Consider the following 26,430-nt stretch of genomic DNA (forward strand, 5'->3'; position numbering starts at 1 on the left):
ACCCAAACTGATATATCATCTCTGATAACTCTGAGGACTTAATCATTAAAAGATTTGTGGTCCGTAGCGATTTGTCTGGTATAGTGCATTAAGTATTTGGATTCTAAAGTTAAATTACCTTAGTTTCCCCACCACCTCTAGCACTTAATAGCTGAGATGACTTGTTAACTTCTCAACATTTCTGGTTTTTTTCATGCATAAGTTGAGGATCATACTAATAACACTGAAGATATTTTTGAGGAATAAATTAAAGAATTCAGTAGAAGCTTGAGATAGTCGACTTCCACTACAACTGGTAGAGTGTAACTGTACAGGCTTCTTTTGGTTATTTGTCTATTATGATTTATATTTATCAACTAAATTTTGAATACCTTGATTTACGAACCAATGTATTCCTCTTTTTCCTATTTCCCTTGCCAAGCAAAGGCTCTATAATATAATAGGCATTCAAATATCTATTGAAAGCTGTAATAAAAAAATATATGTACCATAGTTGAGATTTTAAAAATGACTATTGGATGTCAAATAGAGGCCAATGGAGCATAGCATTCATGGGAAGGTAGCATTTGATGTAGGACTTAATGCAAGTAGGGCAGGAAAACCCAAGTGAACAGATCACCACGATCAATGACAAAGCTGGGAAAGATGGAGTCCAATTTTCTTAGCACATAAAATATAAATATGAAGTGAGTATATATTATAAAGACTTTGAATGGTAGAAGGAAGTTTATTTCCAATGCAATTGACAGGTTTTGAGCAGGAAGTAGACTCACTCTAAAGGGTTCGTGAATTGAAATTAACTGGATAATGGAGTTGAAATGGAAGAGCTTGGGAGAAGTGATTTCAGGATGACTTCAGGTTTTGAGCACGGGAATTTAGAGAATTGTTATATTTAACATTCAGGAATGCTAGGCATAGATTTGGTGTTAGAATGAGATAAGCTGAATTTTGGACTTGTTCTTTTTGAAATATATTATTAAGGTGAGTGTCTTAGTTCAGGCTGCTAAAACTAAAATACCATAGACTCAACAAACAGCAAATAGCAACCATTTATTTCTTATTGTTATTGAAGCTGGAAGCCCAACATCAGGCTGCCAGCATGGGCTCTTGCTCAGGGCCCTCTGCATTGTTTAAAGAGGACTGCCTTCTTGCTATATCCTCACATGGTGGAGAGAGAGAGCTCTAGTCTCTTCATCCCTTTATTAGGTCACCCAATGCATCATGGGGGCTGTACTCTCATGACCTAATAACCTCACAAAAACCCAATGTCTAAATACTGTCACACTGGTGATTAGGCTTCAACATATGAATTTGGAGGGGATACAAAGATTCAATCCACTGCAGTGAGTATATTGACAGTTAAAAACACTGATCTGGAATTCCAAAGAAAGAAGTGGGAATCAAGCATAGGAGAGGAAGTGGGTGATATTGTGGGCACTGAAGATCAATCACTTCTCCCAAATAAAGAGAAATCAAGAGAATAATGAGGATGAGGCTTGGGACACTGAAGATTTCCAACTTTATGGGCCGAAAGAAAGAGGAATGAGTAGAAGATTGAGAAAAGAAGTGATCAGGGATAAGAGGGGAAGGAGAAAACTGCAGCATTGCAGAGACAAAGGCAGGGCAGTTTCAGGAAATAAGAGTTCAGCTACGTGACATGTTGGTTCTGTTGAGAAATGAATTTACAGGGACAAGAGGCAATATGGAACCCTGTAAGGGGCTTGTGTACTGGAGTCACCAGAACCTAGGTGTATTATCTGCTTTTGCCTCTTCCTAGTTATGATTCCTTAGGCAATTTACTTTCCTAAGCATCAGTTACTTAAAAGATAGAATAGAGTGCCAACCTTCCAAGTTATCTGTGAGGATTAAATGCAATAATAGCATACGTGAACCTGTCAGCACAGTCCTCAGTGTATAGTAAGGGCCTGTATCATCATCTAGCACAGCACTGTGTGGCTGGTGTGACTGACAAACTGAATTTCTACTTTAATTTTAATCTAAATTTTAACAGCCGCCAACTAGTCTGGCCTAGAGTGAAGACTGGGCTGCTTATAAGAAGAGAGAACACCATTTGTCACATGACTTTCTGGAGGTGAGGGGTTTAGGCTTGCAAGGATGCTCTGTTCCATGTGGTCTTTCAGGAATTCAGGTTCCTTCAGCTAAAGTCTCCTTTTCCTTTGCGTGTTTCATGCTTTCTCAGAACCAGGACTATGTTCCTACCTTTGGAAGGTGATTTCTTCCTTTTTTTAAAAAAAATTTTATGTTTATTTCTTTTTGAGAGAGAGAAAGAGAGAGAGAGAGAGAGAGAGACAGAGCATGAACATGGAAGGGACAGGGAGAGAGGGAGTCACAGAATCTGAAGCAGGGTCCAGGTTTTGAGCTGTTAGCACAGAGCCTGTCATGGGGCTCGAACTCATGAACCATGAGATCATGACCTGAGCCAAAGCCAGTAGCTTAACCAACTGAGCCACCCAGGCACCTCGGAAGGTGATTTCATTTTAGGTGATACACAACTTCTGCTCAGTTTCCATTGGTGCAAAATTGGCCACATGGTCTCAACTTGCTACAGGTCTGGCTATATGCCTAAATAAAACCAATTACTTTTAGAAAGAGGAGTATAGAGATTTAGAAACAATTAACAGTCCAACATAAAATGTGATAGAAGTACCCGGGTGGCTCAGTTGGTTAAGCTTGCGACTCTTAATTTCGACTTAGATCATGGTGTCATGGTTTGTGAGTTCAAACCCTGCACTGGGCTCCTCACTGACAGCGTGGAGCCTGCTTGGGATTTTCTCTCCCTCTCTCTGCCCCTCCCCCTCCCATGTCCTCTCTCACCCGTGCATGTTCACACATACTCTCTCTCTCCAAATAAATAAATACACTTTAAAAAGTCATAAATATCAGTTACTTTGTTGTTAGTCCATTACAAGAGATATACTACACATTTTAGTAGTATGTGTCATTGGTATACTTCTTCAATTTAGAATTCTGTGATCACTCTCAGAGAGAGTAATCATGGTACATTTGTACTGGACCTGCTCGTCACTTCCTAAAGGTCTCCAAGAAGAGACATTTGCAGATCTTTACAATGATAAAATTATTTTTTTGGTTAGGCTATATGCATGGTTTCATTGTCTTTTATTTGATGACCAACATCCATTCCTGCTCTTCTTTACTTAATGTGCTTCACTTTTCTTTGAAATAAATTTTCCTCAACTGTCAATATTCCACTTTGGGGGTGAAATTAGTTCCTACATGAGCTACTAGGGTGTACCTCCTGCAAGTGTAAAATTTTGGGGAGCAATTATCTTCTACTTGAGTTTCAAGAGTGGGGCCACACTGCCTAAAGTAATCAGTACATCACATTGTGTGCTAACAGCTATCGACACAGAAGTGGGCATGTGGAGCAAATATGTGCCATAGGTGGGGAGTCTTTGGAATTTTGCTTGGGGTAATGAAGGATGTGAAGCTTGGGACCTGCTGAAGCTGTGAGTCTGGGCCAGCAGAAAGCCGCAACAGAGAGCAAAGATTGGATGTCGGAGGTATGTTTTTGATTGGTAAAGTCATATGTAATGCCTGTGTACTGACTGGAATTTTCAGTTAATGAGCCAAATTTTTAATTTTTTTTTAACTCAACCTGAGTTGGGGTTTCTTGATGTGTCAACTGAAAAATTCTGAGTCACACACAAAGAAATAAAGAGAAAAAATATCTTCATCTGCAGCTTTCATCCCAGGCTCCAGACTTTTGAAACATGCGGAAAAAGTTAGGTTTCATAATTGACTGAAAAGTTACTTCAGTCGTCAGTTTCTAGTCAGAAAACAGAAATCATTCTAGGAATTTCAAACAGAGGAAATCATTTTAGTGATTGGTTGCAAATTGATGAAAGGGTTGAAGGAAAAGAAAAAGGGACCAGTGAGGATATACTGGTATTAAAATATGCAGAAAACTTCTCCTATCCCTGTACCTGAGGAATAAAAGGGGAAATAGCACTGCCAGAGTCCACAGTCACCTGGCAGGAGGACCGCACTGATTACGGGATGCCGGGAGACGCACTGTGTCTGACCCAGCACAAGCTCTGAATTTCGCCGTGCCGGTTACAGCCAGAAGTGTGCTTCAGCTTACATCATATTTCCTTTGCAAACTATTAATCTCCAAGATGAAGTATGACTTTTGGGAGAAGGTTTTTAAAAGGAGATTTAATAAAATATATATTTCCTAGCACTGCATCCATGGCAACTGTTCAAGAACACAGTTTAGTTGCCCTTTCTGTTACTTGACTTGCATACCAGATATAGAAATATGGTCCTGAAGGAGCAGTCACTGCAAAACAAAACAAAACCAACAAGCAAAAAACACCTGAGAAAGAATGGAGATGTACTTGGATTAGTATACACTGCATAATGATGCTATTTGGTGTAATTTTTCTGGGCTTGCCTTTGAGAATGCTATTTTGACAGAGAAATTAAGTCATCATTTACCACAGAATGATCCAAAGAAAAATGAGCATTGCATCTCTCTGAAAATGCAAGTTGATGTAGGGAGAGGCTGACGGAATCAATGAATCACTTCCCTGATATATTTTTGCCACCTCAGCATAGATCATTAACCTAATGGATTATGTTTTGTAGTAGATGCATTTTTTTTTTGTCTGTGTACTAAAATAACATATAGAACCTTCCCATTTTAATGGTCACTTAACCTTCACTGTGTAAAAGGCTTAAGTGGATTTAAACATTTGTTTTAAAATCCATACCATCTATCTTAGATACTAAGTAGCTAGAAGATTTCCTCGGCTCTCCATTATGAGTAGCAACCATTGTTGGCTGGCGCGAAAACACTGTACATGCCTTTGGTTTAGATCTGAGGCACTTTTATTTTTGGAGAAATTGGGAAGTAGACAAGTTTGCCCTCAGAGTCCTATCTAGATTCTCTCATTTATTCCTCATCTTTCGGTCTTAGTTACTCCAATCTTTTTTTTAAATGTTTATTTATTTTGGGGGTGGGGTGGGGTACAGAGCTTCTGAAGTAGGCTCTGTGCTGACAGCAGACAGCCTGATGCAGGGTTTGAACTCATAAACCACAAGATCATGACCTGACCTGAAGTCAGATGCTCAACAGACTAAGCCACCCAGGCATCCCTAGATACTCCAATGTTAAAAGAAATTTCCAATAAAGGGATTTATAGTTATATTAAAGATTTGTGCTGCTTAAAAAAGTAGTCATAGTTTTAAAAAGATCCTAGTAAAAGGATAATTCTTATTTACAAAGAAATAAATCATTAATATTAGCATTTTACGTAGTTTACAAGTTATTTTGGAAAAAACCTGGTAATTCATCCATTAATCAGGAAACATTTACTGAACACATATTTTAGGCCAGACTTTTTTTTTTCTGGAGTTTGGAGTGACAAAGGTAAATAAAAGAAGATCCTCCACTTCCCAGAGTTCACAGAGTAGTGAAGAAAATTTATAAATAATAGACAAACATAGGTCTAAATAATATAATAAATAATTATACAGTGATAACCTCTATGATAGAGGAGAAGTATAGGAAAAGTATAGAGAAAAGTATAGGGAACATCAAGTACCCCAAAACACAGGCCTTGTTCAGAATGAATCTGGAAGGAAAGCCCTATGCTGAATTGTAAACTATAAGGAAAGTTGGAAATGGTGACTAATGCTGGGGAGCAATTGGGGGTGATCTGAGCATAGACGTAATCAGAAGCATACTTCATATGCAAATAGTGATGTTACTGGGCTGCCTCCAAGCCTTATTACAGAACTGTGGCTGTTGATAGAGAACCCTACCGGGGATTGTGGGTACACAAGTGAAACAGAAGAAGGAGTCCAAGTGTGTTTACAGAGAGCCCCCAGGCCTCTGCCAGGACAGCACGTTTTGTGGAAGGTGTTGATCCCAAATCCAACTTAGCCCCAAGAATGTTTAAGAGTCCACCTCAGTCTAGAGGCAAGAGAATAACAGGTAGGGTAGTTACGGGGATAGGGAGTGCACCATATCCCTCAAGAACATCATGCAGACGCCTGAGAACATGCATTCCAGAAGGACTTAGATCTATACAGCGGGACTTTTCCTGGGGAAGCCCTCCACATGCTTTTCCTTAATTCACAAGTTTTTTGCTTTGGGTTCTGTATCTGCACTATGACAAATGCATGCTCACTGACACAGCTCTCGAAGAGCAGGAAGCAGGTCACAGTCAGCCCACAATACTGCAAATAGTATCGAAATCGTTAGCCAGCTTGATGAGGCCCAGTTCTGCCAAGAGAGACTTCAGTCAGACTTCCTAATAAATGCTGAAGTTCAGTTTCAGTCAGCACATCCACCTGTAACCTGTTGTTTTAGGAACTGTCACCTAGCAAAAAGTCTGTGGATTGGCCAGAATTTTGATTGCCTATTTGACTCAAAGAGGTTGTTAATTTCTTAATAATGGTGGGATTTTAATAAAGAAAAATAGGAAAATTGAGCAAAGGGAGTGAGGCATAATGATTCCCAATCATTTCCCCATTTGTTTCTGTACCACAATTTCAAAGAAAATGAATCAATTAATCAAATAAAGATGTTTATTTTTAAATATACATTCCAAGCACACACGACTATGTGATATTTTCTGAGTATATCATGCAGTTTCATGACTTCATGCTTTTCTAGTTCCTTCTGTAAGTCTCTTGCCACATATCTGTCATTTGGAAATATACTCACTCTCCAGTGCTCAACTAAAGTGTCCCTGATCCGTTTGCCTTTCCTTGAGACCACTTCAGGAAGGATTAAACGCACCATGGTACATTTGCTACTAAATTTCTCATGCCACTTATTTGTATTCTTTTTGCTATTATAATTACAGCTCTTCATGTCTTTCCTAATCTAGATTAAGCAACATTAATAATAGTACATTTAGCGAATTCTGAACGGATGAATTCATTTAATCCTTAAAAGACTCCTGTAAGGTTGATGCTACTGTTGTACCCCCTTTTACAGATAAAGAAACTGAGACACAGAAGGGACTCTCTCAAGATGACTCTAGCAAGTTGCTGAGCAGGTTTCTAAATCCAGAAGTCTGACTATAGAAACTCTCTTAACCACTAAGCTCTAAATGACAGATTTTATATAAAAGAAAACTTTGTATACGTACACAAAACCAAAGACCACATTGTAAGGTGTAAAGCAGTAAAAGGGGACAATCCATTTATGGTGAAATATAATCATGCGTTTTCTCCTATGTTATCAAAATGCAGCAGCATGGTTAACTTGGCATCTATAGAAATAAATGGCACTTAGATACAGAGCATGCTTCATGGTAATTTTTCTTCTTTACTTGCATTTTGTCACTTTCTTTGGAATTAGGTCACAAACATACTCTAAAAACAGTCTCGAAGCAAGACTGAAACCTTCCGAAAATTAATTTCTTGATCAAAATGTTTTCTGGGAACTTACATTCAATTCTAGGCAACTTTCTTTAAGGAAAACTCCCAATATCTGTCTTCTAAGACTTCAAATCTGAGAGTTTTCTTCTCACCATCTGCTTGTTGATGAGAAGGAAGTTAATATTCAGTCATTTTTAGTTGCACTGCTTAATTTTTTTAATATATGAATCGTGCAATGTAGCTTTTGACTGGATTTATGTGTGTTGTTTCCAAGGAATTAATTTATTCTACTTTACTCATTTTTAATTTGTGCTCCTGGAAGAAACAAGACTCAAAATGCTAGATATTTTACAAGACATTTAAAGTGAATATGAATGTTAGTACCAAAATTTAGGTGAGACCAAGGACTCAAAAATCTGTTTAATTCTATAGCAGAAGCATGTGCTTTCATTTGAAAGAAGGAAACCTTTCTCTGTAAGTAGGAGCTACTTGCCAAAGCATGACGGCACCCTTGGCTATTGCCTCGGGCTCTACTTCTCGCTTCGGTTTTATCTTGATGTTGACATAATGTTTTTCCATGGCATTAGATGGTCATGTTTACAATTATGTTTAGAAATTATTTTAAAGAAACACACATGCAAAAATAGATTATCTTAATGCAAAAGTTGTTTCTCTTTTCAAAGTTTTCCACTGTAGTTAGGGTTGTCATAAAAAATAACAGCAGTGAGCAAAGTCTCCATAACCTCCACTTCTGGTATTGAAGGAAAAAAAAAAAAATATATATATATATAATGAAATCTATATAATGAAAAATATATATCTTACATAGTATAAATGTATATTTTACATAATATAGATATATATTTTATATAAAAATATATAAGCATATATAAGTAAATATATTGCATTCATGTAAAGCATTATAGAATTCCTCTAATTTTTAATAATTCTCTTACTAATCTTCCATGTGAGAAATCATGGAAAACTGCTGATGTGAGAATATATTCAGAATATTTTAAGCAAGGATTTTTTTTAACCCACTAGAAAAACACTCTTATGCTCAAGTCTCTAATTTAGTTATGTTATTAGTTACTATTATTGGTGTTACAGATCTGCTTCCCTTTGGAAGAGATAAAAATGGAAAAAAGTGTTTAATGATAATGTACAAATAGCTAGAGACTATTAGTTAGATATAGGATGAGAAAAGTATTGATTGAGATGAAGACAAAAAACGAACTGGTATCAAACAAGGACATAACAAGTATGCATAATCATCATTCCAGAACTCTGATACTAAGTTAAAATCTGTATGTTTATTTATTTTCATTTTTTATTTTTATCTTATTTTGTAAAATGTTTATTTATTTATTTTGAGAGAGAGAGAGTGTGTGCATGTGCATGTAGGTTAAGGGCCAGAGAGAGAGGGAGAGAGAGAATCCCAAGCATGCTCTGTGCTCTCAGCGCAGAGCCCTACGTGGGGCTCAATCTCGAAAACCATGAGATCATGACGTGAGCTGAGATCAAGAGTCAGACACTTGACTGACTGGGACACCCAGGCACCTATATTTTTAAAAATTATTTTATTGTTGAATAATAAAGTTGCCAATTATTATTTATTACTTTCTTGATTTTTTTAAAAGTTTTTATTTAAATTCCAGTTACTTAACATATAGTGTAGTATTGGTTTCAGGAGTAGAATATAGTGATTCATCACTTACATATAACACCCGGTTCATCACTAATGTCCTCCTTAATATCCTTTAAAGTCTGTATGTTTAAATTAATGTTGAACAAGACACAAGTAAGAAAGTGCTTTTATTGAACCAACTGAGCAACCCAGGTGCCCCACAAATCCCTTTGTTTAAAATAAAGTTTATCTATTTTGAGGGAGAGAAAAGAGCGGGGGAGGGGCTCAGAGAGAGGAAGAGAGAGAATCCCAAGCAGGCTCCTCACTGTCAGTGCAGAGCCCAATGGGGCTCAAACTAATGAACCATGAGACCGTGACCTGAGCCAAAGTCAGACACTTAACAAACTGTGTGTGCCCTCACACAAATCCCATTTATCCAAGCAGCCTGCATAGCTGTATTCTGGAGGTTCATCATTTCTTCCTGTCTTTGTTTCATGGAATTATTAGTTAATGATATAGGTATTAATATCTATCTGTGTCCTTTGCAACCATGTAGTAAGGTTGCAAAGTCATAGCTCATGTTGTTTTTCACATTTTTATTTTCACATTTTTATTTTATTTATCTGTCATTCTTAACATTTTTGGGTTTCGTTTGTTTCTTTGTTTTGTTTTGTTGTTTTTTGTTTTTGTTTTTGTTTTTGTTTTTTTTAGAGAGAGAAAGAGTGCGCAAGCAGAGGAAAGAGAGAGGGAGGATGCCAAGTAGGCCCCATGCTCTGCGAGGAGACCAATGCAGGGATTGGTCCCATGACCCTGGATCATGACCTCAGCTGAAACCAAGAGTCAGAGATGCTCAACTGACCGAGCCACCAAGGTGACTTCAAATACCCATCATTCTTAGCACCAAGTATAGGGTCTATCTTCTATGAGAATGTGTGACCCAATGTTCAAGAAATGAGCAGTATGGGCAGATAATAGTGGGGGAAAAGGAATTCAATAAAATCTGAGTGCGGGCAGAGCAAAATATTAGCTTTAAATATGAAAAAAATAACAACGGCCCAATTTTACAATGCATAGTTAAGTTTGAGATGTCTCATGACAGGACACACTGAATCCCACTGGAATCCATGCATACAAATTATTCTGATAACACTTGAATCAAACTGGTTTGCCCATAACAATTGCAACATAGTCATATATTATCATAACATATTCTTATCTCTGTCTTAGACAATTTGTATGGATGATTAAAATTAGTTTCCAAATGTTAACTCAAATGAAGGGCGTTTCTTATGCTATTTCATAGCATACTTAACTTCTCAAGTTGCAATACAGCATTTGAAATGTAGAACCATTTTTTTTCCATGCATTGTTTATTTTTTCTACATGCTTGCTCATTCTTCTTTATCCTTTTACCCGATTCCTGTTCTACACCCTCCACTCAACATAGGCAACAATATTAATGTGCTTATTGTGTTTATTATTTTAAGTGTTCCTTTTCAAATGATCATTTTGTCTGCAGACTGAATATACACAAATAGGATTATATGACATAATTTACTTTTCAAAAAAGTAATCAATACATTTCTAAGCTTATTTATCTTCCTAGATTTCCCTCTAATGTGTTGCTTCTAACTGCCTCCTGATATTTCATCATGCACTGCCACCACGGTTTACCCATCTATTCCACCCATCTCCATAAACAATCCTTCACTGAGCATCTATTTACATGTCATCTAAACTACCTTCGTGAAAATCTTGCTGGGATGTGTGATCAGGAGCAGATTGTATATATTTTATATTTAATTAAGTAATTCAAGACTGCTTTCCAGCAAGGTCTCACCAGTATAACTTTCCACAGTGGAGAATGAGGGCTTATACATGCCCAGCACTTTGTATTAGACAGCTTTCTAATAGAAAAGTGTTGTGTCCTTATTGCTTTAATTTGCATTTCCCTAATAACTATGATTTTGAGCATCACTCTTCTATTTGTCATCTCATTTGTTTTTCTCTGCTGGAAAGGATTTGACATGCCTTTGTTTATTTTTGTTTTTGGATTGCAGGGTTTTTTTTTCCATTGTTTTAGATTTATTTCTATACTTTTTTCTTATTGGATTGTGTTTTGAAAAGTTTATTTAATACAAATCAAAACCACACTCAGATATCACCTCACGCCAGTCAGAGTGGCCAAAATGAAGAAATCAGGAGACTATAGATGCTGGAGAGGATGTGGAGAAACGGGAACCCTCTTGCACTGTTGGTGGGAATGCAAATTGGTGCAGCCGCTCTGGAAAGCAGTGTGGAGGTTCCTCAGAAAATTAAAAATAGACCTACCCTATGACCCAGCAATAGCACTGCTAGGAATTTATCCAAGGGATACAGGAGTACTGATGCGTAGGGGCACTTGTACCCCAATGTTTATAGCAGCACTCTCAACAATAGCCAGATTATGGAAAGAGCCTAAATGTCCATCAACTGATGAATGGATAAAGAAATTGTGGTTCATATACACAATGGAATACTACGTGGCAATGAGAAAAAATGAAATATGGCCTTTTGTAGCAACGTGGATGGAACTGGAGAGTGTGATGCTAAGTGAAATAAGCCATACAGAGAAAGACAGATACCATATGGTTTCACTCTTATGTGGATCCTGAGAAACGTAACAGAAACCCATGGGGGAGGAGAAGGAAAAAAAAAAAAAAGAAAAGAGGTTAGAGTGGGAGAGAGCCAAAGCATAAGAGACTGTTAAAAACTGAGAACAAACTGAGGGTTGATGGGGGGTGGGAGGGAGGGCAGGGTGGGTGATGGGTATCGAGGAGGGCACCTTTTGGGATGAGCACTGGGTGTTGTATGGAAACCAATTTGACAGTAAATTTCATATATTAAAAAAAAAAGTTTATTTAAGAAATTATTTTTTTGGTTTTGGTCATAGTGATTTCCTAACATTTCTTCCAGTGAACATTTATTCTAGATTTAAATCTTTAGTCCATCTAAGCTTTCCATTTTTGCGTGGTATTAAGTAGGGATCCAGTTTTATATTTATCCATATAGTGAGCCAGTTTTTCTACACCAAACAATCTTTCATTTTCTAGTTGATCTGTGGGGTACCCTATTCATAGTGTATCTGTATGCAGGTCTGTCTGTGAGCTCTCCATTTGGGTTTATTGGTTCATTTGCGGGTTTTTGTTGTTGTTGTTGTTGTTGTTGTTGTTTTGCACCAATGGCTTTTGAATTGGTCAGAGCAGGGTATGTTATGCTGTGGTAACAAACAGCTTGAAAACATCAGTGACTTAGAACAGTAGAGGTTTAGTTCTCATTCATGCTGCAGATCCCATGCAGGTCTGCAAGGAGCTCCAGTCGTCTCAGTTTCTCAGGAACACAGCCTGTGGGAGCAACCTGCGATGTGTGTGCTGCTGTTCATGGACCACAGGGAAGGAAGGGCTAGAGGGTTTCATGTTGTCAATTCAATAAACGTTCCAGGGCAAAAGTGAAATATCTAACTTTGGCTTATAATTTACCCTCCAAAACAAGGGTTCAGGGAGCAGCATTCTTCCATGTGATCACAACCTGGAAACCCAGACGTGTTTAGTGAACAGGATTAATGACTGCTATAACTTATAATTTCTGAATATCATATTCTCTTATTTACACAGCCTTAATATACCCTCTCTTAATTTTCTCCTCTCTAAACACAGAGCTACTTAGTCCAATTTTTTCTAATCTCTTAATAGGGTCACTTAATAACCCCCAACATTTCCAAATTGCTCTCCAATTTGGCTTCCCTGCTTACAGGGTTACTTTTAACCCTGTCTATCTCCAATTCCAATTTATCACTTTCACTACTATTAATTTAATTATTCTAAATTCAATACTGATATTTTGAATAACCAGCTCAAAGCTGCTAATTTTCTCTCTTTGCCACTTGGAATGGCATGGTATATACATAGCCTTTCCCCCACTTGTTCTGCCCTCTCAAACATTTCTCCAGACACACTATGGTCCTTGTATTTACCCAAATGCACAGGAACATTTTATGCCTTAGTGTCTATGTCCAGTAGTTTTTTTTCCTTTGTGTTCTTTTCTCATTTGCTACTTTCTAAATTTTAGGATCCTTCATACTCTAATACTTGAATCATATTTTTTGTCAAATCACAGTGTCTTTTGCCCTTATTAACTTGGACAAACGTAATGTAAGTATCTTGAAGAAATATGTTACATAGGATTTGGCTTTATATTATTTCTGTCTAACATGTAGTTAGCATTCAGAAAATATTTTATTAAATTCAAGAGTGCATGAAAGAATAAGCAGGTAAAATATATTAATGCTCTTCATTTATGAATTCCTATAAGGTTCAGTTCTGGGGCCTTAGAACTTCTGGGACTTAACCAGAGTTATTCTTGAACCCCTCTGAAACTTTAGGAAATGTTGCCAGGTTTTTCCACTTAGATTAAATTTCTATTATTAATAAGTTGCCCTGACTTTGTAGAAGAAAGACTTTAGCAAAGACTTGGTGGAAAGATTCTATGGCTCAGTGCAATGGTTAGAACTTCTAAGCTAGGTGATAAGTGTCAACAGTTCTTCCTGTAAATCACTTGGAAGTTCACATTAGATAATTCAGAAATTCCACATCTAGTATAAATGTAAAGGTAAAAATAGTATGAAATACACACACACACACACACACACACACACATGCACTCTCACACGCACACACAAATACTCCCATTATATTTCACATAATGTAGTTAGAAAATAAACCTTCCTAAGATATGTTTACAATGAGTTTAATTAGATGACCTAAAGCCAGGTGTTTTAACAATGCTGTAGGTATTTTACATTTAGGAAAATATGTTATAAACAAACTGTTAAATATATCTTCTTCCAAAGGATACGAGATCCCAAAGAGCCATTGATTTGCACATTGCTTAGCAACATAATCATAACATTTCTAACATTTAGAAACTGAGAATGCAAAAGATATAACCCTATAGTTGTTTCCATGTCCTGTTGTGGGGTATGGAGACCATTTTTTCTATTGTATGCAATAAGCAGCTTAAAAAAATACAGTCCAGGCAATCCATTTGCATGAAGTTTTATTAAAGGGCATATTTTTGAATAGTTTTGAGAGTTTCTCGCACTCTTATTTCTTATTAGATTTTCTATGACCCCATGTGGGAGGAATGGCTAAAATCTGGGAAGAAAGAGTTAGAATTTGAAGTGACTTTGACGTATTTGAGAAATGGTTAGTGGTAATTTTTGTGTTACTTTCATTCTCCAATGCAGTGCTTGATCTGACTGCTAAAAACAGAACAAAGAAAATTCATTTAAATTTGAGCAAGAGTAATTTGGATCAAGCAAAAGAAAAGTCTTTTAATGGTTCAAAGAGAAGTTAGACATAAAAGTGGATTACTCATGAAAGCCATACTTTTCCATTCACTGAATTAAATATGGACAAACCATGATTTGGATCAAAAAGTTAAGATATGGATAATGGAGTAAAATCAATGGCCAAAGTCTAAATGACTATTTCCTCTTTTGCTTACTTTGCATATAAATGTTTTCTTGCTATTAGGTACATAAAATAATTAACTCCAGGAAAATAAATACATATTATGTACATATGCAATGATTATTTTAATAAAATCATAATGGGGCGCCTGGGTGGCTCAGTTGGTTAGGCGACCGACTTCGGCTCAGGTCATGATCTTGCGATTCATGAGCTGGAGCTCCGCATCGGGCTCTGCGCTGACAGCTCAGAGCCTGGAGCTTGCTTTGGATTCTGTGTCCCCTTCTCTCTCTGTCCCTTCCCCTGCCCACACTCTATGTCTTTCTGCCTCTCAATAATAAATAAACATTAAAAAAATTAAAAAAATAAAATCATAATGGTTAGTGTTTATTGTAAACTAGAAGACTTTGGAGGAGTGGTTTAGCTGAAATCTCCACATGACCTACATGATAGAGACAAACCAAACACTCAGGTTTCTCTCTTTGAAAGTTTGGATATAAAAACACAGAATCATATGTTTTAGGGGCAAAAGTTGACCTATACACAAATTATCAGCAGCTTTTTGCTGGTGACACTGTATAATAAAGAATTTGGCCTTGGCCAAACAGACGTTGACCCTTTGCCCTTTGCTTCTAAGAGGCAACCTATGTTATACGAGAGGGAAGTACTTTTATTTAGGGTGGAGAATGACCACACACAATAGTCATAGAAAGACCTACTGATTGATTTTTAGTGGGAACTCTGGATCATTCACAAATCAGTGGGCCCGGAGAATGAGTTCCACCATGTGGGCAAATAATCTATTAATGCCTACCTGATCAATCTCCAATAAAGACTCTAGACATCGAGACTCAGGCAAACTTCCCTGGTTAGCAATACTCTGTGTACATTGTCACACATCAATCTGGGAGGGTAATGTTTCCTGTGGACAACAGAAGCTTCAGATTTAGAACACTTCAAAACTCTGTCTTATGTGTCTCTGCCTGTGACTTATTCTTATTTGTACACTTTCAATGTAACAAACCATACCATCCCCATGGCTATAATGGCTTTGAATGAGTTCTATAAGTCCTTCCAGAAAATCATTTAAACTGAGGGTAGTTTTGGGGAACTCCTGAGAGTTAGAAGCGAGAGCAGTCTTAGTATGGTGCTCTCAAAATTTGCATTTTGGCTAGCTCTAGGTAGACAGAATGAAGAGCTTTATGAAGAAAGATGGGGTATAGATTTGGAGGGGAAAACTTTCATAATTATAATATTCATAATTAAAAGGGACTCAAAGTCCTAGCAGCTTCCATTCATGGTGGGGTAATATCATTTTTGCAATTTTTCTACCTGAAAACAAAGTAAAATTCTTCATCACCATTATTAGTATTGTTCATGTCAGTTAGGGGACAGGAGAAAATTAATTAATATAAAACCAAGTTGCTACAGTTTCCTCTCCTATGAAATAGAATTTGGATTAGTCAATAAAAGAGCTAGAGCACCACCCACAGAAGTGGAATGTGATATTACCATAAAACAGACCCAGCAAACATTGTGTGTCATTTAAAATAGTGGGCTGTACAAACTATTAGGCACTTTGTTAATTGCTTTACATAGGCTATTAATTTTTCATTAAAATAACTGAGATATATGCTATTATTATTCCCCTTTAGCGAGGATAACATTGAGAAAAACAAAAGTTAAGTTACCTGTTTATTGATCCAGCATGTCCACTGAAAACTTAAAAAGCACCTAAGACATTTTTTGGGTGGTGTTAGAGGGAAGTAAAACACTGTTACTTCCCTCTAGTGTGATATAGTTATGTCTTGGTGCCTGGGGACATGTGGGAGTCACCAGTGAAAACAACACAGAATCTGCAAAAGAGAGATTAGAAATTCTCAAGAACTAAAACTCTTCTCTTCAATAATTTACACTTCAAAATGCAATTTTTCTTTTATAAATTTACCTTTCCAATGTATATATTTTTAAAAATTCAGTTGCATATTTTATTATATATGCTTTAATATATTTTTATTTGTCCTGTATGTGTTCTGCATGGAACTTTATTTCATCATTTAAAGAAACTAGGACGAATGAGAAATAAAATGAAGAAAACTAGCATAGAGAGAATAATGAGGTTAACACAATAAATCATGCTTTTGAGGTCTTACTTATGGAAATGTTAGGCTTGCCATGTTATCTATAAATGTTTCTGGGTATGCTCCTCAAATAAAATAATATAGTTAGTTTGGGATTCTACATATCAACTTTGTTTATAAGCTTGATAGAGGAAATATAAAAATATACAACTAAAAAATATATATTCTTCATTTAAAAAAATGTCAGAGAGATTTCCAGATTTTAAGGTAATCATGAGTACCCCATAGTACAATGTTGTGGCTGGAAGCAGCTCCATCCTCTTTTGTGTCTAAATGTTAACTTATAAATAGTGCTTTCAGGGAAGTTTGTCAACTCTGGATCAAGGTAGAGGTAAAGGTACAATTTCTGTATGTGTTCCTTCCTCTTCCACTGACTTGATATAGACAAGCTTGATAATCTTGGAAGTCATGGGTTCTTAAGATGGAGGGATTCTAGATCTCTGAAGATCTCTCTAGATCACTTGGATTAGAACTGGTCAGGAGTAATGAATGTGAGCAAAAAATAAACTTCTATTATGTTTAAACAATTATATACAGTAGTGTTACCCTAATTAATACACCCTTTTAAAGACATTTCTCAACATGCAGTTTGTAGATTATGTCATTCACACATTTATTCAATCATTCATTAACTTATTTTAAAATTTGTATTATTAAATGCTTTATTACTTTCCAGGAAGATGAAGCAACAATATAAAATTAAGTAAATAAGATTATTTCAGATAGATTTAAGTGCATTTAAAGCGATATAGGAAGAAGTAATTTTTTAAAGGTATAAATAGTATTATGCGCTATGTTATGGTCATTGATCCCTGTGAGAATTAGAATAAGAACTGGAGATTGAGGAAGAGTCAGTCAAATAGATACATAGTCAAGAGTTTTCCAGGAAATGAAATTAATGTAGGAGTTATAAATTTGAAGTACTTGAGAAATAAAAAGAGGATCAGCATGCAAACTAAGCAGAACTTGGTAAAAAAGCAAAACTGAAAAGGTAAGTGAAGGCTAAATAATAAAGGAGCTTATATGTCAAGAAAGGGAATTTGAATTTTCTGTACATGCAATAGAATACCACTGGAAGAGAGTTACAACACTCAATTTAAATTTTTTTCCAAGGGCCCCACTGTTGCTGCTCAGTGGAAAATGGATTATATGTTCAAAAAAGTGAAAGGAATGAAGCAGTGAAGAGGCCATTGCAGGGTGATAATATTGAGGGATATTTGACTGGGGAAATGCTGGAGAAGGAGAGGATTGAGGGGACCAGAGATGTATTTTGCAGTTAGGGACTCTATGTAGCTTGTTAAGAATGAGATGTGAGGGGTAAGGGAAAGAGATGAATCAAAATGACCCATCTTCCATGGCTTGAGAACCTGGGAAGTCAGTGATTTCATTTACTAATACAAAGAAACTGGTGTAGAAACGGATTGGGGAGAGCAATGTTCAGTAACTAGGTTTGGGACATGATTAAATTTGAGTTATCCAGCAGACATTGAAGTAAGGGTCTTGCATAGTCACTGGATATGCTCACGGCAAAATCTTGCTCAGCAAAAGATTACTTAAACAATCAATCTTACTGCATTGAAAGCTACCTGGAGATATTGGTCCACTTAATACTTATTATTTCCAGCACCAGGTCTGGCACATAGATGGTAGGAACTCATGACTTGCAGAGTAAACAAATGCTAGGTAAATGGAGGAATTTATTGTTCATTTGTTAAGGTAACACACATAAAAGCACACACACACAAACACACACACATTCCTTATCATGGTAATCAACACAATGTAGTGATACAGTGTAGAATGCCAAGATTGATATTCCACTTTTGCTACTCACTAGGTAAGTGGACTTAGGAGGTTATAAAACACATGGTTTCTACCTCTTTAATATAGAAATGAAAATACTGCATTAGTTCCACTTCCAGGATGGTGACATGAGGAACTCTGTGGAAAGCTGGTGAAAATTATAAGAACAAAACCAAAAAACTACCTTTCTACCATAGGACAATAGGAAATTGTCCTATGTGCATAGAGCGAATCAAGAAACACTTATTCAAGAAAATCTACTAAACCTCAATAAGAACAGCAAAAATGTTGTGGCTTTGAGTCAAAACTCATTCTCTCTTTTTCCAGCCTACAGCTCAACTTGATAGAAGCTCAACTCTGGGAGGGTGTAACTAAAAAATGGGGCTCCCTCTCCCCTCAGCTCCTAATCACGATTTACCATACTTCCCTGATAGGGACAAGCCACAACATTCCTTATTCTCTCTATGCTGAAGAACCTAAATTCCTGGTGAGTGTGGTCAAGAGGTCAGGGACTCCCTTCCTCCACCTATCCCTCACCCATAGAATGGAGGCCGCACTCAAGGTGTGCAGCCTGAGAACCCTGATGCCCCGGTTGCCTTCATTCCAAGGTACTCAGAGGGCAAAGTTTCCACTCTAGAAGAGACAAGACAAGAAGATCAGAGGCTACTGCCCCACTCAGTGTCCAGAGTAGGGGCTCAGAGATTTTGCTCAGAGGGTGAAATAATCCATAAGAGTACATATTTCTGAAGCTTTCCCCAAGGAACTGACTTTATTTAAAACAGAGTGTGTGGAAATACTATGTGGAAGGCTAATGGTGCTCTAGAAAAGCAATAACTTCTCTTAATTGTGAACAGCAAGTTAAATGTTAGGTCAGATAGTTCAACAGAGAAAGGAGAAATGAGACAGCGAAGAGGCCTGCTAGGGTCAGAACAAATTTCAGACTGGCCTCAAAAACTACCCCTTCCTGAGTTTAACTGAAGCAGACTGTTGATAAATATGTATACAGGGCATTGCTGAAAATAATAGCCAGCCATTAATTAATGGGGTCTAACTTATAGGTGAGGCAGTCACTTTAACAGAGAAGTTATGGAAAGGGAGTCAAAGACAACCCTGCTAATACTGTCATTTCAGGTGACATGCCTAAGGACCCATCCTCTGAGGAGACACATAAAGGCTTTACATTGTGACAGAAACAGAAATAGCTAAATAACAAAACAAAATAGAAGCGAACAACAAAAATAGGTTCCCTAGAGGGATGGGAGGCAACAAGTATACAGAATTGCTACAATGTATGACCTAATTTTTCCAATTTTTTGGCAAAAAAAAAATATGAGACATGCAGAGATGGGAAATTGTGGCCCACATATAGGAAGAAAGCTGGCAACAGAAACTGTTTATAAGAGGGACTAGATGTCAGATTTAACAGAAAAAATATTTCCAAATAGTGGTTATAAGCCATTATAAATATGTTCAGAGACTAATGGACATAATACTTAAAGAAATAAAGGAGCTATATATATATATATATATATATATATATATATATATATATAGGAACTAAGCAGTGTAGTTGAACTGGTAGGAGAATCAGTGAACTTCAAGATAGATCGATAGAGATTGTGCAGTCTAAAGAATAGAGGGAAAATAGAATGAAGAAAAATAAAGGGAGCTTAAGATAAATGTGGGAACTTACCCTTGAAATTTTTGATAATATTGAGCTCCATTAAAAAGAGATCACAAATTAATGTTTGTGTGTAAAGTTTATCAGCTCATCATTTAGTTTTAAGTTGTCCAAAATTTTACATAAATAAGAGAAGAATATTGGTGCAATATATCAACAAATAATTTTGGACCCTTACTCTGTGCCCAGTGGGCATCAAAGGATACAAAGATAGAAAATATGACATTTGTCTTCAAATTACTTACATTGTTTTCAAGGACACAAATTGGGTGCCTGGGTGGCTCAGTCAGTTGAGCGTCTGACTCTTGATTTCAGCTCAGGCCATCATCCCAGCATTGTGGGATTGAGCCCCATGCCTGGCTCTGTTCTGAGCATGGAGCCTGCTTAAAGATTCTGTCTCAAAAAAAAGGGTGGGGGGAGACAAATTAGATACACATGGGAGAAGCAGATAATGGTAAAAAGGTTAGCATTAAAAGCTTACAGTGTTGTGTAGACACTAATGTAATGAAAATTTCAAGAAGTTATTATTGAGGAAATGTTAGAATGCTTCCTGCAAAACAGATTTTTCAAAAGACTTTAAAGATCAGATAAGATTTGGACATGTGGAAAAAATGGAGGAGGATGTATGCTGACCATGAAGAATTAATGATTTGGACACCCAAATGATGAATTTGGTCCTTTCCTTGCAAGAGTCTGAAATCTGTGAAGCAATGTGTTGATAGAGATGTGGACAAATCTATGTTTTTGAGAGGATAACTGATATTTTACTTGACTTATTATAAATTCTGGGAAACCGAGATGGAAGTAAATTGGCCATGAATACCACCGAAAATTCTTAAAGAAATTTATGGGATTTATTTTCTTTAAAGTTCTTTTCATAAGCTTACATACACAAATTCAAATCATAATCTGTGGGCAGATAATTGAAGCTCTTGGTTTCTTTTATTGAAGATAACTTCACTAGTTTTCTGTAACATCACAATAGTTTCAGCATTGCTTAATCACACCAAGCTTCAGCATTTAAAGCCCTTTACATAATATAATTTTACTACGGCACAAATTAAAGTTTAAACGTCTTTTCCAACAAGTATATAAAACATACGAGGCTACAGCACCATTTAGAAAGTGCAGGAGTAATGTGACCATCAAGACTCATTCCTTTTAATGTTCTGGTTCTCCCCAAATAACGTCTACTTACTATTTGAATTACCTTGGTTGTTTGCCTGAGCTACTTGAACTAGTAAACTATTAAACACATTTTCTTCTACTCAGAAACAAACACTTCTTTCTAATTTCTGTTCTGAGGTTTCCAGTTTTTTAAATATTCCCCTTCTTTGGAATTGTCATAAACAATATATTAAGCTAATGATATTAATGATTTGTTCTCTCTTCTGCTTTTCAGAGCTGTGGCAGGCTAGTTAATCTTCAGTGCAATATGCAAATCGAGTTTCTGAATTTGGCATGCAAATGAACTTGAGAGGTAAGTGTAAAAGTTAACTTCAGTAAAAAAATCAACGCCCGCCCAGGCCTTCATATTTCAGGGTTAGTGTGTTGAATCCATATTCGTATTAGTTGTATTTAAGAAATATTATTCAATTTTGACTTATTTATTTATTTATTTATTTATTTATTGTGCTGAAATATTTACTTTGAGTCTAGGTCTCTTAAAAGACACATATTTCCAAAGACCCTTCAAAATACCTCCACTAGTGATATAAGTAAATCTATATGAGTTTTGCATTTTAACTGCCAGCTACTAAGAAAAGTGAGGAGGACTGCATGAAAGAAAAACAATCTTGGATTAACATTGATTCTTTATTTGTCTGACTTTCAAGGAAAGTGGTCCTTTTTAGGACCTTGGTTGCAGTCATTGAAATTATTATTAGTGCAAACTTTTTGGAAATCAAACTACATTTATTAATTAATTTGCTCCCACAGGTACTAAAAACAAAGAAGAGAACATTCTGTGCAATCCCAGTTGTAATTACTGTTTGAAGTTTAAAACTGTCAGGCTATTTTAAAACTTAATTTCACAGATAATAAGCCCTTAAACAGTAGTTATTCTATCACTGGAATGAAATTACATACAAAACTTAAATAAATTTTTCTTTGATTTTACAGAGATAAAATTGGGTATGGCATGAACATTTGACGATATAGCAAATGTAGCTTGCAAACCATTTTCATTGATTGTATATCTGGTTATAGGTTGGATTCCCTGGGAAGTCGAGTTTGAGATGGGGATTAGTGCTTAAGATGTTTATTAAGGAGTGCTTGGGGGATCAACGCTGTGAAGGGAGAAAGGAAGCAGATGTAGGCAGATGTTCAACTGTGAAGTCATCCCAATAAAGGCCTCCACTAACCCCCACAGGGACATCAAAAGTGATATTCAGAATTGTCTCATGTAACATCAAGGGATCTAGGCCTTTCCCTCTTTCATGTGTATCAGTTATTAAATGAAGAATGCCTTTGGATGAAGGCATGAGCTTAGACAGACCACTATTTTCATCTAAGGCAAGCTATAGAGACGTCTGACAGTGACAGCAATCCTTTGGAAGGACTCCCAGCAAATAGGGCAATATTGACTTTATTGTGGAGCAGAATCTGGGAGGGCTTATGCAATGACCAATTAGAGAATCATAGTGCAGATCCCTAGTGTTCTGGAGCAAGGCCATACCAACTAAAATGGAGAATTATATACTTTTTGGAAATCAGTTTCTGTGTTGCCTGGCCATGGTACAGATAGAGTGTCTGAACAGTGAACACTCAATAACTACGAAGCCAGAACTGTTAGTCATGAGGTGTATTCTACTGGATCTACCAGGTCAAAAATTTGGGCAGGCCCAGCAGGTACAGTTCACCCCTACCTTCTGGCCTAGGGAGGTCCCATCCCTGCATCTTTTCCCACCACTGATACCTCCAAAACAATAGGGTCTAATATGTCAAATGGCTTCAGCCACAGAGCTGCTTGCACCATGATCTGGATTTGCTGCAGAGCTCTTTCTTCCTTTGGATTTTATACATATATTAGAGCTTTTCATATTACCTTTGCGGGGTATTGGTCTGCTTGAACTGTCATAACGTAATACAGTAGACTGGGTAGCTTAAACAACAGAAACATTATTATTATTATGCCTAATAGGTATAGAGGTTAGCAACTCAAGATCAAGATGCCAGGAAGATAGATTTCATTATGAGGCTGCTTGGCTCGTAGGTTGCCACCATCTCTCTGTGTGATCTCTTCTTTGTGCACACACAGGGAAAGAGAGGTTGAGTGAGCTTTCAGGTGTCTCCTCTTATAAGGACTCTCATCCTATCAAATCAGGGCCCCATCCTTACGGCCTCAATTAACCTTAATTACCTTCTTATGGGCCCTATCTGCAAATACAACATATTGGGGGTTAAGGCTTAAGCATATGAACTTGAAGTGGAACACAATTTGTATTTTCTTTTATTTTTAAAAGTTTATTTATTTTGAGAGAGAGAGAAAAGGAGAGAGGGAGGCAGAATCCCAAGCAGGCTCCATACTTGTCAGCACAGAGCTTAACATGGGACTTGAACTCACAAACTGTGAGATCATGACCTGAGCTGAGATTAAGAGTTGGACGCTTAACTGACTGAGCCACCCAGGCACCCCCACAATTTATATGTTTTATATATTTATTTTTTACATTTTATATATTTGCAATTTGTATTTTACCTATTCCCTTCAGGCCATGACCTCAGAATGTACTCTCCCAGACTCTGCTAACACATATATTCAAGATCCTTTGCTGTTCTTTCATGATATACCCTTTACTCACTTTGATCAGCATGTTCCTCTTTGACTCTTACCACCAATTATTGGCATAATAACCATGAATGGAAGAAATTCATAATGGAAACACTTGTTTTCTGCAATAAGTTTATGAAAATGGGAGTTCTAGCTCTTAACTTGGAGGATGGGCCCATTCTTTGTGTCCAAATGGTTCACGGAAAGCTGGAAATTAAAAAAAAATGAGAGGATGAGATAAAACCAGGTTTCAAGGCTGTATTCTTTCTCAACCAGGACTCTGAACTTAGGCAAACCTGCCTGGTTTGGGAGTTTCACCTCTTTGGAACTCACCTATTCTTACGGTGGAGTCCTGGGTTTGATGATCATTGTCGGATAGATAGAAAGCAATCTAGCTCCAACATCCCATCTCAATATTTGTATTTTTGGAACACTCCTGGTTCTCATAACAACTGTTGCATGCTGGATTCCCTGGGGGTTAGATTATGAGGTAAATGTTACCATACAGTATTTTATTATTAGGAAGTGCACTTAGTACACGGGTAGAAGGGTGAGGAAAGAAGCCAGATTGGGCAAAAAGGGAAGTTGAGCTGAAATGCAGATCAACAGAGGCCTACATTGACCCTATAAGGTGCTCTGCAGCTGAGATGAGTCTTCAGAATCATTCCAAGATGGATGAATGGGCTGGACTTTCACCCTCACTTTGGTCAATCATTGATTGCAGCCTGCCTTTGGAAAGAGGTGTGATCTTAGGTCACTTTTCTTTATCTAAGCCACTAAGAGAGCTGAGAGTCAAAGGTCATTTCTTGGCAGCATCCCCATAGGTGGGGAATAGTGAGTCCATTTCTGAAGGGGCATATAGCAGCAAATTGCAGCATCATCACATGTTGCCACTGGAAAAATGCTGGGGTCATGAAACCAGTTTATGGCACATTTTAACTTCTTTTTCTGGCAATCATTTCCTCTTTCTTGCTTCCTCCTTCTTTCTTTGGTGTCTAAAGACATCTATGCCCCTTAAGACCATTACATAAGAGATTTCATAAATATAGAGGCAAGAGGAATGAGCCTGAGCATTCACAAGAAAGAAACCTCACAATTCTACCTTTCCTCTAAAGTATCATGTGTAGGACTGTCAATCTCCACCTGCAAGGTTACATGAAGTGTTAGACTACCCTTAGCCACTTGGTTAAAATTTCCTCACCCATGAAGACTCACTTCAACTATGATCTTCCATAACAACCCTTGCTTATTTCTCCCTTAAACTAGGTTTTGTTTATGTGCATGCATTACTTTTATAAATATAAAAATTTGAATTAAAAATTAGCATTTAACATTTTAGGACTAACCCTAGATAGTCCTGGTGGGGAAAACTTCTGAGAAATTGAGCTTTACCTTACTCTGTCCTAAAGAAAACAATCAAAGGCATTTTGGAAATGTTACCTGTTACCTTTTCCCATTAGGAAGGTAGGCAGTCATTTGCCAGAAAAGTTGGCGGAGATGCTAGGATTGTATAAATGTCCTGCAGGAATGACAAAAGATGTTTCAGGGAATGTTCCCAGAGGGATATGGTGAACAATATGTCTCCACATCCAGCTCACCCTCTCCGTATTGTAGGTTGTTGGATTTACCCCTGGTGCAGGGGAAGGACATGATTTGTCTAAGCCAACCAAGTGATACCACTCCCTTTCCCTTGTTGATTTCTTTTGAAAAAAGTGATTTCTTAGCTAATTAGCATATGGCATTTTAAATCTACAGGGATTTATTTATTCAAGAATAAGCACACAATCTGATATTGGCCAATGAGATGTGAAATTAAGTTAGGTGGGGATTTCTAGGAAAGAAGATTCTAAGATCTCATTAGAGAGTTTCCAGAAATGACTCTATTCTCTTTCTTTGGACATTGAAGTTTATGGATTTAAATTTTTTTTCAGTTCCCAACTCTTAAAAGAGACTGATTATTCTGCAACTATCGTGATAAGAATCCTACAGAATCCGTTTTAAGCTATTAAATTAAACAGAGACAATACTGTTCATTGACCATACTTCTGAAAATTAACTAATGGCACCCACCCTGTCTCTGAACATTGGAAGGTCAGGAACAGCCATACTCCAGGAGCCCAAAGGCAAGGCTTCACTAATGTCTAAAGGAACAGTCCCACCTCTGACAGCCCACCAATCTCTGAATTCCATGCTTCCTAAAACACTGTATAGGATCAACTTTCCTCAGAGAGAGTCTGCATAAAAAGACAGTTCTTCCTTGCTTACTTAAACAATAAGCTTTCTGTTTCAGATATTGAATGCTGGTCTCTTCCTTCAACAGGATCCAGGAAAAGCCATTTTGTATCTGTGAAGACTGAGGATTAAAGCAACACAGAGAGATGTTTATAGCCAAGAGAAATAAGAAGATATTGATTGAGCTGGAACGACTGGAGTAGGCTCATTTAGAAATATCTCCTTCCTTTGGATTTCCAGCTTTGTGAGCTAATAAATTCTGACATTATTTAAGCCAGTTAAGTAGGTTT

The 26,430-nt window shown here is 37.0% G+C and overlaps 1 long non-coding RNA gene across 1 annotated transcript; it reads left to right on the forward strand.

Annotated features, from left to right (window-relative positions):
• Positions 1-1,276: 1,276 nt before the first annotated feature.
• LOC122236017 lies at positions 1,277-26,384 on the forward strand. The gene is made up of 5 exons (XR_006214218.1): positions 1,277-1,343; positions 2,012-2,092; positions 3,380-3,542; positions 21,539-21,616; positions 26,229-26,384. It is a non-coding gene; the product is annotated as an uncharacterized LOC122236017 (long non-coding RNA).
• The last annotated feature ends 46 nt before the right edge of the window (positions 26,385-26,430 follow it).

Source organism: Panthera tigris, chromosome F3 (genome assembly GCF_018350195.1).
Source record: "Panthera tigris isolate Pti1 chromosome F3, P.tigris_Pti1_mat1.1, whole genome shotgun sequence".
NCBI lineage: Eukaryota > Metazoa > Chordata > Mammalia > Carnivora > Felidae > Panthera > Panthera tigris.